General features: G+C 40.9%; 1 long non-coding RNA gene across 3 annotated transcripts in view; it reads right to left on the reverse strand.

Moving 5' to 3' along the window:
- Nucleotides 1–331: 331 nt before the first annotated feature.
- Nucleotides 332–17,583, reverse strand: part of LOC147369895 (uncharacterized) — a 212,967-nt gene continuing 195,715 nt past the window's right edge. For 2 of the 3 annotated variants that reach the window (XR_015168068.1, XR_015168069.1), the window contains one exon: nt 332–4,602. This is a non-coding gene — a long non-coding RNA (uncharacterized LOC147369895). Of the gene's footprint in view, nt 4,603–9,886; nt 10,040–17,583 lie in introns of all 3 variants that reach the window. The other variant, XR_015168067.1, reaches the window with a different exon arrangement.

Consider the following 17,583-nt stretch of genomic DNA (forward strand, 5'->3'; position numbering starts at 1 on the left):
CTTCATGAAGCAATGTGTCAGTCTCAGTAAATAAGAGTGGTAAGTGCTGATCAAAATGACACATTGATATTCATGCAGAGTTTTATCTAATGAACAAATGATGGTCACTGGGTTTAGCTGGTTTATTATCTTGTGCATTAATGGTATGATACATACTACTTTCTCCAACTCAATTTTGTACCCATTTGTTCTGTTTAAAGATATCTTTAATTAATATATAAATCCTAGTATAAAGTGGGAGATACTAACAGTGCTAAGAAGACATTTTTCTAGTGATTATAATCTTCATTGGACATATATTCTGTATTGATGAAAAAAGTACACTTCTGCATTTAAAGCAAAACTTATTTGGCTTTATTTTTGACAAAAATTTCTAAAACCATAGTTCTTTATAATATCAGAATCACTGAGGTTTTGATCAGATTTACAAAGAGAAGCATAAAAACATGAACATTTTTGCATTTTTTACAAAACTTTTTATAAAACACTTCTCCTAAATTTGATGATGATGCATTTTGGTAGAGTTTTCCTCACATTTCTTATCCTTGAGGTTTATTGAGCATCTTGGATCTGTGGGTTTATAGTTTCATCTATTTTAACAATTTTCCTCAATTATTTCTTCAACTACATTTATGTCTCACCCTCCTCTCTTCTCCTTTGGGAACTCTAATTATATGTATATCTGGTCATTTGAAGTCATCACACAGATCACCAATACTGTGATCTTTTCTATTGTTTACACAATCTTCCCCATGATTTTTAGTCTATTGCTATGTCTTCAAGCTTCATAATCTTTTCGACTGCAAGTTTGATCTTCTGTTAATCTTACCTGGTGAAGTTTTTAATCAGACATGTGGTTTTAATCACTCTAAGTTAACTTGGGGTTGCTTTTATATTTTCCAGGTCTTTGCTTGTTCAATACTTCTAACTTCTTCAATAGAGGGAATACAATTATAGTAATAACTGTGTTTTTGTTTGTTTGTTTTTTCACTATGCTGTGAGGCTTACAGGATCTTATTTTCCTGACCAGGAATTGAACCTGGCCCACTGCAGTGAAAGTGCTGAGACCTAACCAAGGAATTTCCTAGTAATAACTGTTTAAATATCCTAATCTCATTCTTCATGAGTGTTATCTAAAAGTTAGTTGCAAATGATTGATTCATTTCATTATTTTTCTTTTTTCTTTTGTTAGTTTGTTTTTCACATCTCTTTGAATCCAATGGACAGAAGAGCCTGGTGGGCAATAGTCCATAGGGTCACAAGGAGTCAGACATGACTGAAGTGACTGAGCACGCGTGCACATGTCGATTCCAGACACTATGAGCGGTACTTTGTTGGGTGCTGGATATTTTTGTATGCCTACAAATATTCTTGAGCTTTGTTCCAGTTCTGAGATCCCATTTGTTCCTATCAGGTCTTGTTCTGAAGCTTTGTTAGCAGAACCACAGCAGCATTTAGTGTAAGGTTAATTTTCCCCATGGTTGTTGTAAGACACTTCTCAGTACTATTAAATGCCCTCTGAATTAAGAGGTTCTCCCCTCTAACTGTTGGAGCAGGCACTATTCCTGGTCTGTTGTGATTGCTGGGTACTGTTTCTTCTCATTCTTTCGAGTCTCTCCCCTAGGTTCAGGTAATTTCTTCATGCACTTGCCCTAATCGCCCCATGGCTGAATGAGCCTCTGCAGACCCCTGGTGTTCTCTGGACAGCCTTATTCTCTTTGCTCCTCTGCCATCTCCAAGTACCTTGGCTTCCCCAGACCCACAGCTGCCTCGTCAACTCATGAGATCAGTGGGCCCTGCCCAGCTTCCCCCTCCTTTCCTGTGGCCTGGAAACTTTCTCTGGGCAGTAAACCAGGCAATCTTAGAAGTCAACTGATTTGTTTTCCATCTCTCAGAGATCCTTCTTCACATGATGCCCACTGTTTTGAAAGTTGTTGCTTGCTCTATTTTGTCTGGTTTCCCAATTGTTTCAGGCAGAAGGATACATTCAATCCTTACTCTTCCATCAGAAACAGATTTTACAGGTTGGCTTTTAAAACAAAATTATTTTATATCAGCCCCCTATCTCCAAATCTCTAAATAGTTTCCTCCTAACATTCCTTACCAAGGTCTACAGGACACTCTGTGATGTCATCTATCATCTTCACTCCACTTGACTGCCAGTGGTCGTCGTCTTTGCTCCCAATCTGCCAAGCTTATTCTTGCCCCAGGGCCTTTGCTCTAGCAGACCTCGCCACCTGGAACATCTTTTTCTCAGGTTTTCTAAAAACTGACTCTTCTTCACTCAGGACTTTACTCAAAAATCATCTCCTAAACAGGGCCGTCCTATCTAAAAGAGCGTTGCACAGCCCTTTCACTGTATTTTCTTACACTGCTTTACTTTTCTAATGATCCCTTCTGCTTGATATTATGCAATTACTTGCTCATTGTTTCTCCCATAAGGGGAGTGACTTTTTATTATTTTCTGCTTTATCATCTGAGCTTACACCATTGCCTACCACTATGTAAGTGCTCATGACATATTCGTTTGTGTATATGGATGGATGGATGGATTTCTATAACCTTGAAGTTAAAAGGGTAACAGAGGATCTGTATAGGAAGTTAGGTCCTGATCAACATTTCAGACAGTTCTTATGTCATCCACTGGCAGTAGGTGGCTCAAGAAAGAAACATTTTTTGGTAGAAAAGAGAGTTTAAAAGTTGCTTTCTTCTGGCTCATTCAGAATCCAACCCTAACCCTGCAGTCAGAAGCTGCAAGTGTTAAAACTTGCTCTGATAACTTCCCACCCTGATTTTTATTTCTTTTCTTGTTGCTTTAGCTGTTGTTTCTGTTTCATTTTATCTGACAAAATTCTCTGTGGCTTGAAAGGCAAGCTCCCACTCCATGGAGGGCTGCATTCATGGTTCTTTTGTCTTAATTCCTATAGGGCTACTTACTTTTGCCTGTAGGACTTTTGTTGTATGGCCAACAGTCCCATTCTTTTGTGAAGCCTGACACAACTCTGTCACTTTATAAGACATAAAGATAAGCCTTCAGCTGCAGTGGATACATCCTGCCAAAACTCCTATACCATCTTAAGTCATCTTTAGGAACACATTTCTTTCCACTAATATATCTATCACATATCTTTAGTTTGGCTGAAGTCACTCTGTCACTTGAGTTTGTTACTGAAATGCCAAGCATACTCAAAGATAGCGTTCTCTACACCATGGTTTCAAGATACAAAATGTGTAAGTTTCTATTATTAAATATGATCAGACCTGGTACAGTTGATATCTTCCTTGAATTTTAAGTACAGAAATCTAATTATTTTTCCTAGATGAAAACAATTCTGCTAAGAAATGAATATATGAATTTTATCTATGTCCCTCATTTATAAATATATACATTTGTAAAATAATACAGAATACTTCCTGGGAGAAGACTCTTCATTCCCCACCCCAAACTCGAGGATAGAATTAAATTTAGTGACTTACCAAGTTATGCACAGACATCCTTGCCCTAAAATGTTGTGATGGTAGGAATGATGGGAGACATTTGAGGAAAGAACATTTAATTCTTGTGGCAGAAACAGAGGAGCTGGATTTACAAGTTAAGATTTCTTGACATGATAAACTCCTACTTCTATGATGGTTTCGATGGGCACATCATTTCAAGAATATTTATGATTGAAGTTGTTCATGAACTGATCTGGGAAACTAACTGCTATATATAATATTGTTTCTATAGGGCAGTGAATTCTAAATTTCAAATAACCACCTTGCAGCTAAACTGTTAAAACACAATTCATCTATAAGTAAGGATCCCTCTATATTCATGGAACAGAAAGACATAATTGTCAGTAAGTGCCTGTAGGGGCAAGAGATTTATTAATTCTCATGTTGCTGCTGCTGCTAAGTTGCTTCAGTCGTGTCCAACTCTGTGTGACCCCATAGACGGCAGCCCACCAGGCCCCCCATCCCTGGGATTCTCCAGCCAAGAACACTGGAGTGGGTTGCCATTGCCTTCTTCAATGCATGAAAGTGAAAAGTGAAAGTGAAGTCCCTCAGTTGTGTCCGACTCTTAGCCTAGGACAAAGTAAATCCAAAGAAGGAAGAGGTTGGTCTTCTTTTGAAAGAGAGTGTGAATTAGGAAAGGGACCTGACTCAAAATCCCAACTCTGTCATTCCCAGCCTATTTCCTCATCTATCAACTCATGACACTGGCCTTGATCTGTTCTTTGATTCTTAACGATTGAAGGATCAGAAGATTGGTTTGACATGGCCTTGTTGCTATATCGAATCATGTGACTACTGAATTTTGAGCCTTCGCAATGTCAGGAGTGGGACTGCCAACCTACAGCTCCCCTGAAGCCAGCAGTATCAACAGTCATCCTCTGGAACCAGCTCTGTTGTTGTTGTTCAGTCACCAACACGTGTCCAGCTCTTTGTGGCCCCATGGACAGCAGCACACCAGGCTTCCTTGTCCTTCACTATCTCCCAGAGTTTGCTCTAGGCAAAAGCGAAAAGATGCTAACTTAGTCTTCAGTCCTCCTTCCTCTTCCTATTGCTGTCCTTCTTGGTGCATTAAGATTTCCTCTGACTTCATAGTCTTCCTTTCTCCTGTTAAAACATACATTAAAAAAAAAGTTTAAATGATGAAAAAGACTCTATACATTTCTTACTGGAGTGTGTGCTTTATAGCAGAAGATAAAGCCTCTTATTAAGCCAAAGGAATGCATATCTAACTGTTGAATCTTAGGCATTAATGCATTTGTTGGGGAGAAGCTCAGAGAAAAAAGGATCTTTTTCAACACTTAAGAAATCATTCTGTTAATACATAAATAGCCAATTTATTCTGCTAGCCTTTGAGAAGCTGACAGTAGAATGATGGTTCTCAACTCTGTCTACATATTACAGTCTCTGTGTTTTTAAGAATTATTTGGTGCCACAACATTTCCCATAAAAATTCTGTCTTATTTGTTCCAGGGTCGCACCTGGGCACTGGGGTATTTTTTAATGCTTTGCAAGTAATTCCACTGGGAAACCAGAATTTAAAGTCCTTCTTACATAGGTACCAAAGGCCCTGTGCCCTTTCCTCCAGAGACCCCTTCTTTTCAATGCCCCCTGCCCCTGCCTCTAGTGGGCCTAACAGTTCACCTCTGTCTCACCTTTGCCTCCCTGCTCAACAGGGCTATGTGGGCCAGGGTGTCCATCCACAGCCCCAGGATGGAGGAGGAGCATTTCCCTGCCTGGAAAGAGAGTTTCTCTGAGAGGAAGATGGCAGGGGGCCCCTGACTTGCCTCCTCTGTGGGCCTGAGCAGATGGGCTCAAGCCCACTGGGGAAAATAACATGCTCATTATTCTCAAAGATGATTTTCCTAGTTGATAGATTTACCAGGGGAATTTTCTGAGCCATTTGATTCAAATTACAATCTATTTCTTCCCCCGTACCACAAATCAATACAGCAGTTTCTATTGTAAGTTAGTGAGATTGAACACTGGTATTAATATTTTATGTGCTGAGAAATCTATACATTTACTCTGAGACTCTTTCAGAAAACTTTGATTATAGCCATTTTTGTGTGTGAGCTCCTGAGAAAGCCATGCACAACTGAAGGGCATTTGATTGAATCAGATACAATGAAGTCTCCCAATTCAGTAGCACTTGATTAATTAATTGTTTTTGCAGGGAACTGGATCTGCTTAGGCTGATCTCTTAATGATTCTCAATTCTGACTGCACACAAATCACCCAGAGAGATTTTTTTAAGATATTAATATCTGGGCCTTGTATAGAGTGGGGGGCAGGGGGAAGAAACCTTGAGGGTAGTGCATAGAAATGGTATTTGTGAACTGTGCCCCAGGCCAGGAGATTGTCATTGGGATCCAGGGGTAAGAATTGCCACTCCTCCACAAAGCTTAGCAGGTCATTTGGGTGACAAGTCTACTGCCGTGACAAGCCCACCCAAACTTGTTCCACACACAGAAAGATTTTCTTCTGAGGTACCACGTTTGGTATGGTTTGGTTGGTAAATCCCATAATGCTGAATTTTGAAGACCATTGTCAACTGGAAGCAAACTTTTGGGAATCATCTATGTTTCTGTATTTGAAGAGCTGCTTTATATTTAGTGTCATAAAAAATTCCCAGCATTTTTGCTCTTCCTGCCCAGCCACTCATTATGGAACTTTGCGAGAGAGAAGCTGGCTTGTCATGAGGATGGGACATTTCTTTAGCACCCAGGAAACATGAGGATACTGAAGGGCCGCAGGGACCTCCTTCCGCCTGGCCAGCAAACAGGAGGGATGTCGCCTGTGGCCTGACATTAGAAGAGACTATCAGAGGAAGCTTTCGGATATCAGAGATTATTTCTGGGAGGAAAAAAAAAATTTTTTTTTCTGTTAAGAAAAACACAGGCATTTAGGAGAGCCCTTCAAGTTTCAATACCAAAACTTCAGACAGTAGGGTCTGAGCTCTCTTTACCAGCCTTGCTGTAAATGTCCTTTATGATCAAATGCGAATTTTCTTGGGATGAAGAGAACAAAATCTGATCCCTCCTGTTTCCAGTGAGGCACCCAAACAGTGTGTCAGAGCCCACAATAGGCTTTACGGAATGTGATGAGCAAAGGCACAAACCTAATTTAATTTTATAGTTTCTGTGGCAATCTAAAAGTGACATGTAGCAGCTACTTCTAGTTGGAATCTCATTCTAAGTGATTGCAAGAAAAACATACATAAAGTATACTGATTTGTGCATATGTGTATATGCTATTTTTGAAAAAGAAGAAAAACACTGTCAAGAAGAATGCTGCTTAAAACATATCAAGAGAATTTTATTAAATGGAAAATAATAGAAAGGGAGGGTTGGAGGGAAGGAAGAAAGAGAGGTAAAGAAGGAAGGAAGGAGGAGGGAGGGAAGAAGGGAGTCTTAGGCTATGAGAAGCTGTCTGTCTGGACTGGCCATGCCCATCCAAGCCCTGTGAGGATACTATGGATGCAGAGTGTAGGCATGATCACCATAATGTAGAACAAGGGTGGAGCCTGGGAGATCTCAGTTCTGTGTCTTAGCATCTGTATGACCCCAGGCGAGTCTTTCTTCACTTCTAAGGGTATCACCTTCTGAAAAAGGACAAAATTTCCTTTGAGTTTCTCGGATTTTCCAGGAAGGAAAATGAAAGGAAAACTGTCATCTGAAGGCAAAAGAGGAAATTTGCTGGCAAAAGTTAGAAATATGCTAGTCAGATTTCCAACAAGTAAAGGCAATAGCGTATTATAAGGCAAAGGTATATTGTCAGGGTACTTCCAGTTTATGTAACAGAAAAGCTCTACTTTGTGCAATTGCATTGCTTATCAGCAACCCACAGAGCCCAAAGAAAAGATTGTTTTGAAAATATGGAAAACAAATTTCAGGGGCAGAGTCTAGCTTTTCGGCCCTGAAACTAGATTGCCCTTATGTACTCTGGCAATTTTCAGGACTCTGTGTTACTAACGGAGGCCACAGTGTTGTTTTAAGGAAGGTGGGAACTTGTACCTTTTCCTTTCTCCTTCTATGTCAGACCTTTAAGGCAAGGTTCTAGAAACCTTAGGCTTTTTTCTCAGTATTAGTAGCACGGCTATAAAATCTGATCATTATTTAAAACCTGCTATACGGCTGAACTGACTGAACTGATATGGTTTAGTCCGGGAGGACCAACCCCACGTCCAAGGAGCTGTGGCTGCCCGGGCGCAGGCGGGCCTAGAGGAGCTATCCCACGTTGAAGGTCAGGAAGGGCGGTGGTGAGGAGATACCCCTCGTCCAAGGTAAGGAGCAATGGCTGCGCTTTACTGGAGCAGCCGTGAAGAGATACCACATGCCCAAGGTAAGAGAAACCCAAGGAAGACAGTAGGTGTTGCAAGAGGGCATCAGAGGGCAAACACACTGAAACCATACTCACAGAAAACTAGTCAATCTAATCACACTAGGACCACAGCCTTGTCTAACTCAATGAAACTAAGCCATGCCCATGGGGCAACCCAAGATGGGCGGGTCATGGTGGAGAGATCTGACAGAATGTGGTCCACTGGAGAAGGGAATGGCAAACCACTTCAGTATTCTTGCCTTGAGAACCCCATGAACAGTATGAAAAGGCAAAATGATAGGATACTGAAAGAGAAACTCCCCAGGTCAGTAGGTGCCCAATATGCTACTGGAGATCAGTGGAGAAATAACTCCAGAAAGAATGAAGGGATGGAGCCAAAGCAAAAAGAATACCCAGCTGTGGATGTGATTGGTGATAGAAGCAAGGTCTGATGCTGTAAAGAGTAACATTGCATAGGAACCTGGAATGTCAGGTCCATGAATCAAGGCAAATTGAAAGTGGTCAAACAGGAGATGGCAAGAGTGAATGTCGACATTCTAGGAATCAGCGAACTAAAATGAACTGGAATGGGTGAATTTAACTCAGATGACCATTATATCTAATTCAGCCTGGGGCTTTGGGACCAGCCTGTGGAGCCAGCCCCAGGTACTCACATTTCCTGTTTCCCCTCTCCCTTTATCAGCCGTGGTTCCAACCACCTCTCAGTCAGGAAAGAGACATGGCAGCCCTATTTGCCTCTGTTTGTATCAGGGATATTAGTATTTTTTCCACGATTTCTGATAATGCCCATCAATGCTCTGGCAGGCAGGGCAGGACAAGGGCGCCATGAAAAGTCACATCAGGACAGGAATCCTTTGTTTCTTTCCCAGGTTGTCACTTTTTGAAGTTTAGCTTAGTTGGTTGTGTCTCTTTGTTTAGTTGTTTCTTTCAAAAAATTTAAAGCTTTATCATTCTTAAATTTTATTTAAAATCTGTTTGTGACCAATTAAGAATTCTCATTTTATTTCATAGTAGGGAAGGCAGAGTTTCTGATGGCTCTTTCTGTCACCATTTTTCATCAGAATAATTGCTAAATATTCTAAAAATGTCCACAAAATTTTTTTATTAACAATAGACAACTTTAAAATAAAGGGCTTCTTTGATCACTCAGCAGGTGAAGAATCTGCCTGCAATGCAGGAGATACAGGAGACACAAGTTTGATCCCTGGGATGGGAAGATCCCCTACAGAGGCAAACTGGCAAACCACTCCAGAATTCTTGCCTGAAAAATCCCATGGACAGAGAAGCCGGGCGGGCTGTAGTTCATGGGGTGGCAAACAGTCAGATACAACTGAGTAAATGACACATGAACACAGTTTTAAATAAGGCTTGTTTGGTTTCAAGCCCTTGCTGTATGACTTCAACCAAACTACTTCACCTCTCTAAGAATCAGTTTCCTCATCTTTAAGAACTGAGATAATAATACTTACTCTCTATGTCATAATGATTGCATGAAGTAATGGTGTCCAGCTTTCGGGAGAACAGTCAACATATGGTAAAAAAAAAAAAAAAATCCATAAATGAAAGTGACAATGAGGATGACAAGTCAATGCCCCTCGTGCGGAGGACAGCACAAAGTAGGTGGTGGGGAAGAAATCTGTGTTGGAAATAGGCAAGTTTGGAGTGCCCATAGAAGCAGCAAAAGAAAATACTTTAAAGATTACAGTGATAGAGAACAGAAAAGAATTCAAATAATATTATCTTCAATAGTGAAATAGACTCTGCTCACACATATATCATATGCCCATACAAACATACTCTCCTTCCTCTCACCCACGTGTATATGCACATGTATACATATAGATTCACATACACATGTCTGTACACACTCATCCACATACACTAATACATGGCTGGGAAAGCTGCTGATAGTGAGGCTTTTTAAATGATATGTTTAGCTGAATCGGTCAACCTGCCCTGGTCTTACTGCTAGAAGTGTCCCTGGCTGCTTACAGGACAATTCTGTCCCAGATACAGGTCATTTGCTTGACTGTACTTTTGAGCTGACCTTGTAAACAAGCTTTTGTCCCTTCTGTGGCCCATGTGGTCTCTGTGGTCTTCTATTTTTTAATCTGTTAAAACACTTTGAAGTTCAGCTCTGTGGGTTTGACATCCAGCTCCCACTGGAACCTGGTGGTGGTTTCCTATTTCTGGTTTATTGCTAAAGAGCAATCAGAAAGATAAAGCGTTAGGGCAAGGTCACTCCAATACACTAAATAAGAAATATATCCATGGTGAACATCCCAAAGCAAAAAAAAATAAGGGCTATCGCTGTCTCTCTCAGAGTGATTTTCTATCTTTGTCCTGTCTTAGAAAATGAGCTATAATTCTCTGAATTATTTGCCACATTACTTACTTTATCAACCATGATATTCCAATCTTTACATCTGCTTGTAACTAAAGAGAAGAGTCTCTGAATGTCATGGACACTGGGGTATAGGCAATGGGACTTTTAAACTGCTGTAGCAAGATTTTAGTTAAAATTTCCTGCTACTCTAAAACTCGGACACTCAAAAAAAAAAAAAAAAAACCAGAAACAAAACCCATTTATTAACACTTTCTCCCCCTAAGTGCTGCTAAACCTGCAGATCTGTGCCAAACTACTAACACGAGTATCTGTTCAGCCAGATGATGTTTGTACAAGCTGTCAAGAATAAAACCTACCTCCAGAGATCACAAGTACAATAGAGGAGATGAGAGAGGAGAACTGATTATTACATTCAGAAATGCTTAGCGATCCAGGATAAGCGTGAACACACCCAAATGCAGGATGATAGTGTTACTATCAGAGAGGGCATTTGAGAAGTGCTTGTGTACATGAATTTGCAAAGTACAGTGGGAAACTCCCTGACTAATAGCACTATGGCACGGGGTTGTGGGTTGTGGGCCCTGCGTGCCTGCAGGGGGCCAGCGCTACTTCTTAATCTGCTTGGTGTGAATACAATCTGTGAGGGACGAAGTGGAGGCAGGTAAGGAGAAGTACAAGGTAAATAAGGTCAAGGCTCACCTGCTGCTTTGTAGGCTGCTTGGGTATAGGCCTCACCAGAATGATTCCTGGAAACAAACATTTTGGGGCTTTGAGGGAACTGTGAAAGCCGTTCAGTCACGTCCTACTCTTGTGGTCCCATGGACTGTAGCCCACCAGGCTCCTCTGTCCATGGAATTCTCCAGAATACTGGAGCAGTTGCCATGCCTTCATCCAGGGGATCTTTCTGACCCATGGATCATACCCAGGTATCCTGCATTGCAGGCAGATTCTTTACCATCTGAGCCACTGAGGGAGCTGTGGATGGGTACAGATTCAGCCCTTACAGCACCTAATGATTCCTGAGTTATATTTGAAAAAGTAAAGAATCTAATGAGGACATCAAGGGAAGAAGAGAAGCGTTCGTAAGAAACCATTTTCTTTACGCATTAAGAACAGCATAACTCCAGATCTGGTAAAAGATGTAAGAAAGTACATGCTGCCTTATGAGATGCAGTCTAAGAGAAAGGAACAAAGCTATTTATAAAAGGTAGAACCATCCTAAAATGCCTCTTGTCCGGAAGAAAAATGGGATAGCTCCAAAGACAAGCATTCTTGGAGTGCAGAAGTATGCTGTAAACAGCTGAATGAAACTATCACAGTCTGTAATTTTCTAAGGAGATTTTTCAGATTAAGGTAACAAACATATGGATTAAGAAATAAAAATCCCACTAACATGCCAGCTATATTCTTCCTCCTGAGGAGACAATACAGTACATAAGAAACTACTGTGACATGGGAAATAGGAAATATTCTCAAACCCTCAAAATAATCAGCAAAAACCTAAGAGCAGAAGAAAATAATACTGGGAATTAGGCCGATAGCCTCATGTTGATGATCTTCTCATGTAGTTTTCTTCCCCTAAGCAGGCAAGGCTCCTAAACCACATAATTATATGGTGAACAGATGGCATAATATCCTTCACTATAGCCTGCTTCTATTCAATATAAAATACCTGTGTATAAATTTAATGCCCCCTCTTCTGGTTTTTGTTGTCTTTAATCCTAGAACATCACCAATGTTCACATCCAAAGCCCTGTGCTTTATCCTTTTCTTCAGATACCTCACATCTCATGCATTTATTCAGCAAACAGGCCACATTCCCTCTGTGTCAGGCCACGCTGTCCTGATACCCATATTCTCTACCGAGTGTTTCCATGCCCTCTCCTTGACCACTGCTTATTGGACTAAGTGTGACAGTTAACTCAAAGTTAGTTAATTCCTACATATGCTTTCAAAAATTTATGTTGGCTAAAAATCATAGGTGGGGCCAACTTCCTCTGGGAATGTGGAGACTAAGACACTTGGCTAGTTAGCAAATGGGTGTTGGAAATGTCTCAAGTGTTCCCATGATATAGCCAGAGCTGGATCAGCACCTCTGAATTGCATATAAGCTCAAGAAGAGATAGGCAGAGATGAAGATGGATCATGTACACAGAGAGTAGTAGAGACCCCACAACCCTGCAGCCCCCGGAGAGAGAGAGAGAACAGCCTTGATCCCTGACAGCTTTACAGCTCTGGCTCCCAGGCCTGGTTACCCGGAGGATACAGTTCTGGGATTTCTATGAGCTTCATTCTCCCTTTGTAAAAGCCTAAGTTCTTGAGCCAGCTTAGGTGGGTTTCTGTTTCTTTCTACTAAAGAGTTCTGACTGAAACGCTGCCTGATTACATGTTGCCCTAAAGAAAATGGCTGAACATGAACATCGAGAGAGGCATTTTGGTGCAAGCCAACTGAATGACTCTTACCAGCTGTTGTTCAGTCGCTAAGCCAAATCCGACTCTTTGTGATGCTGTGGACTGCAGCCGCCAGGCTTCCCTGTCCTCCACTATCTCCCGGAGTTTGCTCACATTCACGTCCATTGAGTCAGTGATGCTCTCTAACCATCTCATCCTCCGCTGCCCCCTTCTCCTTTTGCCTTCAATCTTTCCCAGCATCAGGGTCTTTTCCAGCCCATCATTGTCATATTTATAAACATTGCCATTCTACTCTAGAATAGACGCAAATCCAGCGATCACTTTCTATGTAAAACTTGAATGTGTTTTACATAGAAAGGAACAAAGGACAAAGGAACAGTGTGTTATCATGCTGGTACAGTTCTGAGTGTATTGAATATACAATATAGAACAATTCACAGTTGGGACCGATCTCACTGGTAACTCTGAAGCGTGACAAGTTAGCTAAGAAACGAAAATCCCTATGACTGTTACTATGAATATAGTGCTATATATTTAAAACCATGTCTACACTATTTCCTTTCCAAAATATAAATTTACAACTCCTGTTGGGTATCTGTGAGGCTATTGTCTTAAACTGTCTCATCCTTCTATTGTGACAGACTTTAAATCCTGAAACATACTCTTTCATCTTTCTGAAACTGTCATCACTATGATCTGTTTTGTAGGGAATTTGAGGCCAATAAAAATATCCAGAATGATATAGTTACATGTCATTTTTCAACTCAAAAGGAGGTATATCTATAGTTGAAAAATATCTGGAAGATTATGACTTTTAAAGAATTAAATTGTTATCTTCCTCTTTACATAAAATAAGTGATAGCCCTTTTCTAATAGAGGTTGTGTGATTTTCTGAAATAAAAATACTATTTGTCCTGGTGGTAAAGTATAATTTGTGTGGATTTGAATAGCCATGAGTTAATTGCAGCTCATGAGATACTTTTATACACATTTATAAAAAGAAACATTTTCTGTAATATAAAACAAAGCAATTAGGAAATTTAATTAGGAAATCCAACCAGCTCAAATGTTTGCCAAGTAGGGAAAAGTCTCTGTAGTTAAGGAAACCGCATACTTAAGGAAAAGCATTAATAAAATGTTGAATCATAGAAAGCCAAATGAATTCATGATTGCTCTGACTAGTGTAATATGATATATAAAAGGAAATGTAAAGGACATAGACTAGCTAAAGTTATTCCATGAAAAAGTAGAATAAACATGGTGGACTTTAGTAAGAAAGAACTGTTCTTAGGAGAGACCAGCAAGGAACTGAGGGGAGGATAGGGGAGGAGAAGCTAAGCAAGAGGGTGATTTCATCCTAATCTCGAGGGCATCTCTGGAATATATATTACTCCTCAGAGTTTATAGTTCCCTGAGGTGAAGGAACAGGGCTTCCACCCTTTACTCCTCAACATCGATTAAAGGACTATGTGTGTTGGGCTGGGAAGGAAGAATGGAAAATTTCGTTTTCTTCCTTTCAGGCAACGCAGCTCCTATGGCTCCAGTGTCAAGGGTGGTATACGTGTGGTTGATAGGAGCAAAGCACAGAAGCTGGAGGATGGGCTCACAGAGTTACTGAAATAAAATCAAGGGCCTCTGTGTGGTGTGACAACGGTGGCCACGACACCTGGGCAGCCTCACGGCTTCAACCCAATATTCCCACTATTAGGAGAGATGCCAAGAATTAACTGGAGGAAAGGTAGAAAGGACAGACTTTAGGGGCAGGGCTTAATATCTCTATTATTTTCCCAAGAAATTTATCAGTTCAGTTCAGTTCAATTGCTCAGTCATGTCTGACTCTTTGAGACCCCATGGACTGCAGTACATCAAGCTTCCCTGTCCATTACCAACTCTCAGAGCTTACTCAAACGCATGTCCGTCAAGTCAGTGATGTCATCCAACCATCTTATTCTCTGTCGTCCCCTTCTCCTCCTGCCTTCCATCTTTCCCAGCATCAGGGTCTTTTCAGATGAGTCAGTTCTTCGCATCAGGTGGCCAAAGTATTGGAGCTTCAGCCTCAGCATCAGTCCTTTCAATGAACACTCAGAACTGATTTCCTTTAGGATGGACTGACTGGATCTCCTTATTGTCCAAGAGACTCTCAAGAGTTTTCTCCAACACCACAGTTCAAAAGCATCAATTATTCAGTGCTCAGCTTTTCCCTATGGTCCAACTCTCACATCAATACATGACTAATGCAAAACCATAGCTTTTACTAGATGAACCTTTGTTGGCAAAGTAGTGTCTCTGCTTTTTAATATGCTGTCTAGGTTGGTCATAGCTCTTCTTCCAAGGAGGAGGCATCTTTCCCAAAATCCAAAATTCACTCAGGTAAGAGAAACATACCCTCAAATTAAAACCTACAACAAATGGAACTTATTCTTCTTGGAAGGCAATTCAGAAATCATAGAAATCATTGCATGCCTCTTGAGGTGGGTCTCACCTCAAACACCTTTTCCAAGATTTCCTTCCAACCACATTATAATACTCCTTCTGAAAGAAGTTCTGGGAAAGCACCTCTTGTTTCATTTCCAGTGCTGTTTTAGGAACACTTGCAGATTGGTGCCATGGATGACTTCCCAATGAGTCTCCCTTAATCCAACTCAGTATTGCAAGCTGAAACATGAACTGGAGCAGTAGGTAACATAGCTGATAACTATTGAATATTAGCTTCTGCACCACATGTGCTACCTTCTTTATCTCCTTCATTTGCTCAAATATCTTATTAGTAAGAACTCCTCTGAATACTGGTTTAAATTTTGTTATGAGCTTTTTATCACAATAAAAAATTAATTTGGGGAAAAAATGAAGAAGTAAACCTCATCTACTACAAGAATAAACTACCACTATCAGCTCTCTTAATCTCCCTCACCAGGCATTACCTTTTTAATCCATAGTGCATTTACCACATACTATGTATCTATTGGACTTCCCTGGTGGCTCAGGTGGTAAAGAGTCTGCCTGCAATCCCAGAAAGGCAGGTTTGATACCTGGCTTGGGAAGATGTCCTAGAGAAGGGAATGGCTACCCACTTCAGTATTCTTGCCTGGAGAATTCCATGGGCACAGGATCCTGGTGGGCTACAGTCCATAGGGTAGCAAGGAGTTGGACACAACTGAGCAACTAACATATACACACACACAAACACACACATGTATCTTAATAGATACAATAGCTTATTGTCTTTTCCCCTCCCCAACTAAAATGAAGTTAGAGCTTTATTTACTTTATACATCAGCATGCCCCAAGCACCCAGAACAGTACCCAGGACATAGTAGATGCCCAATAAATCTTTACTGCCTCAGCAATCCTACAGTGCAAGTGACCCAGATAAACTGTTGTTCTCCAAGAAGCATGAGATAGAAATACCAGACCACCTGACCTGCCTCCTGAGAAATCTGTATGCAGGTCAAGAAGCAACAGTTAGAACTGGACATGGAACAACAGACTGGTTCCAAATCAGGAAAGGAGTATGTCAAGGCTGTATATTGTCACCTTGCTTATTTAACTTATATGCAGAGTACATCATGTGAAACGCCAGGCTGCATGAAGCACAAGCTGGAATCAAGGTTGCCCGGAGAAGTATCAGTAACTTCAGATATGCAGATGACACCACCCTTATGGCAGAAAGCGAAGAACTAAAGAGCCTCTTGATGAGACTGAAAGAGGAGAGTGAAAAAGTTGGCTTAAAACTCAACATTCAGAAAACTGAGATCATGGCATCTGGTCCCATCACTTCATGGCAAATAGATGGGGAAACAATGGAAATAGTGACAGACTTTATTTTCTTGGGCTCCAAAATTGCTACAGATGGTGACTGCAGCCATGAAATTAAAAGACACTTGCTCCTTGGAATAAAAGCTATGACCAACCTAGACAGCATATTAAAAAGCAGAGACATTATTTTGAGCCAACAAAGGTTCATTTGGTCAAAGCTATGGTTTCTCCAGTAGTTGTGTATGGATGTGAGAGTTGGACTATAAAGAAAGCTGAGTGCTAAAGAATGATGCCTTTGAACTGTGGTTGGAGAAGACTCTTGAGATTTCCTTGGACTGCAAGGAGATCCGACCAGTCCATCCTAAAGGAAATCAGTCCTGAGTGTTCATTGAAAGGACTGATGCTGAAGCTGAAGCTCCAATACTTTGGCCACCTGATGCAAAGAACTGACTCATTTGAAAAGACCCTGATGCTGGGAAAGATTGAAGGCAGGAGGAGAAGGGGATGACAGAGGATGAGATGGTGGGATGGCATCACTAACTCGATGGACATGAGTTTGAGTAAGCTCCGGGAGTTGATGATGGACAGAGAAGCCTGGCGTGCTGCAGTCCATGGCGTTGCGAAGAGTTGGAGACGACCAAGCAACTGAACTGAAGAAGCATAAGCCTTTTACTCCCTGCCTTGATGTCAGTCGTTCTCATGACTTCGCCCCAAAGTCTTCCTCTAATGCTCTATTTTCTTTCTCTCAAATTCCTAAAACAAAAGTAATCTGATCAAGTCTGATCAGTTACCATCTGGTCTAGAACACCTCTATGGAGCACACTTTTAAAGAGGGCTTCCTAGGATGGAAAGCCATGATCCAATCAGTTATTGTCACCAGAGCAGGATTACAGACATGAGATGTGACAACTTCTGAATCTTAGCAATAATTTTTTCTTCTCACTCTAAATGAAGTCAGTGGAAAAGCCAATACTCAGGCTGGGCCTCAAACCATTTGTTTCAATAAAAACATATATGTAACTGTATATGGATGGGAGCTGATGACCTCGGGGCTCTGGCCCTCTGTCAGTTGGCTTTTCAAATCACCTCTTTGGAGAACCCTTGAGAGAAATCCTATCTGGGACAGACTTGCTGGCAAGGAAGAGCAGTGCAGAAGAGAGACCTGGAGTTTAATAGCAAATTGTGACCTTATTTAAGTAAATGTGTTTATATTAATAGATGGTAGTCTG

Source organism: Bos grunniens, chromosome 7 (assembly GCF_055505025.1).
Source record: "Bos grunniens cultivar Pamir isolate PY7600 chromosome 7, Bosgru_T2T1.0, whole genome shotgun sequence".
In the NCBI taxonomy this organism is placed as follows: domain Eukaryota; kingdom Metazoa; phylum Chordata; class Mammalia; order Artiodactyla; family Bovidae; genus Bos; species Bos grunniens.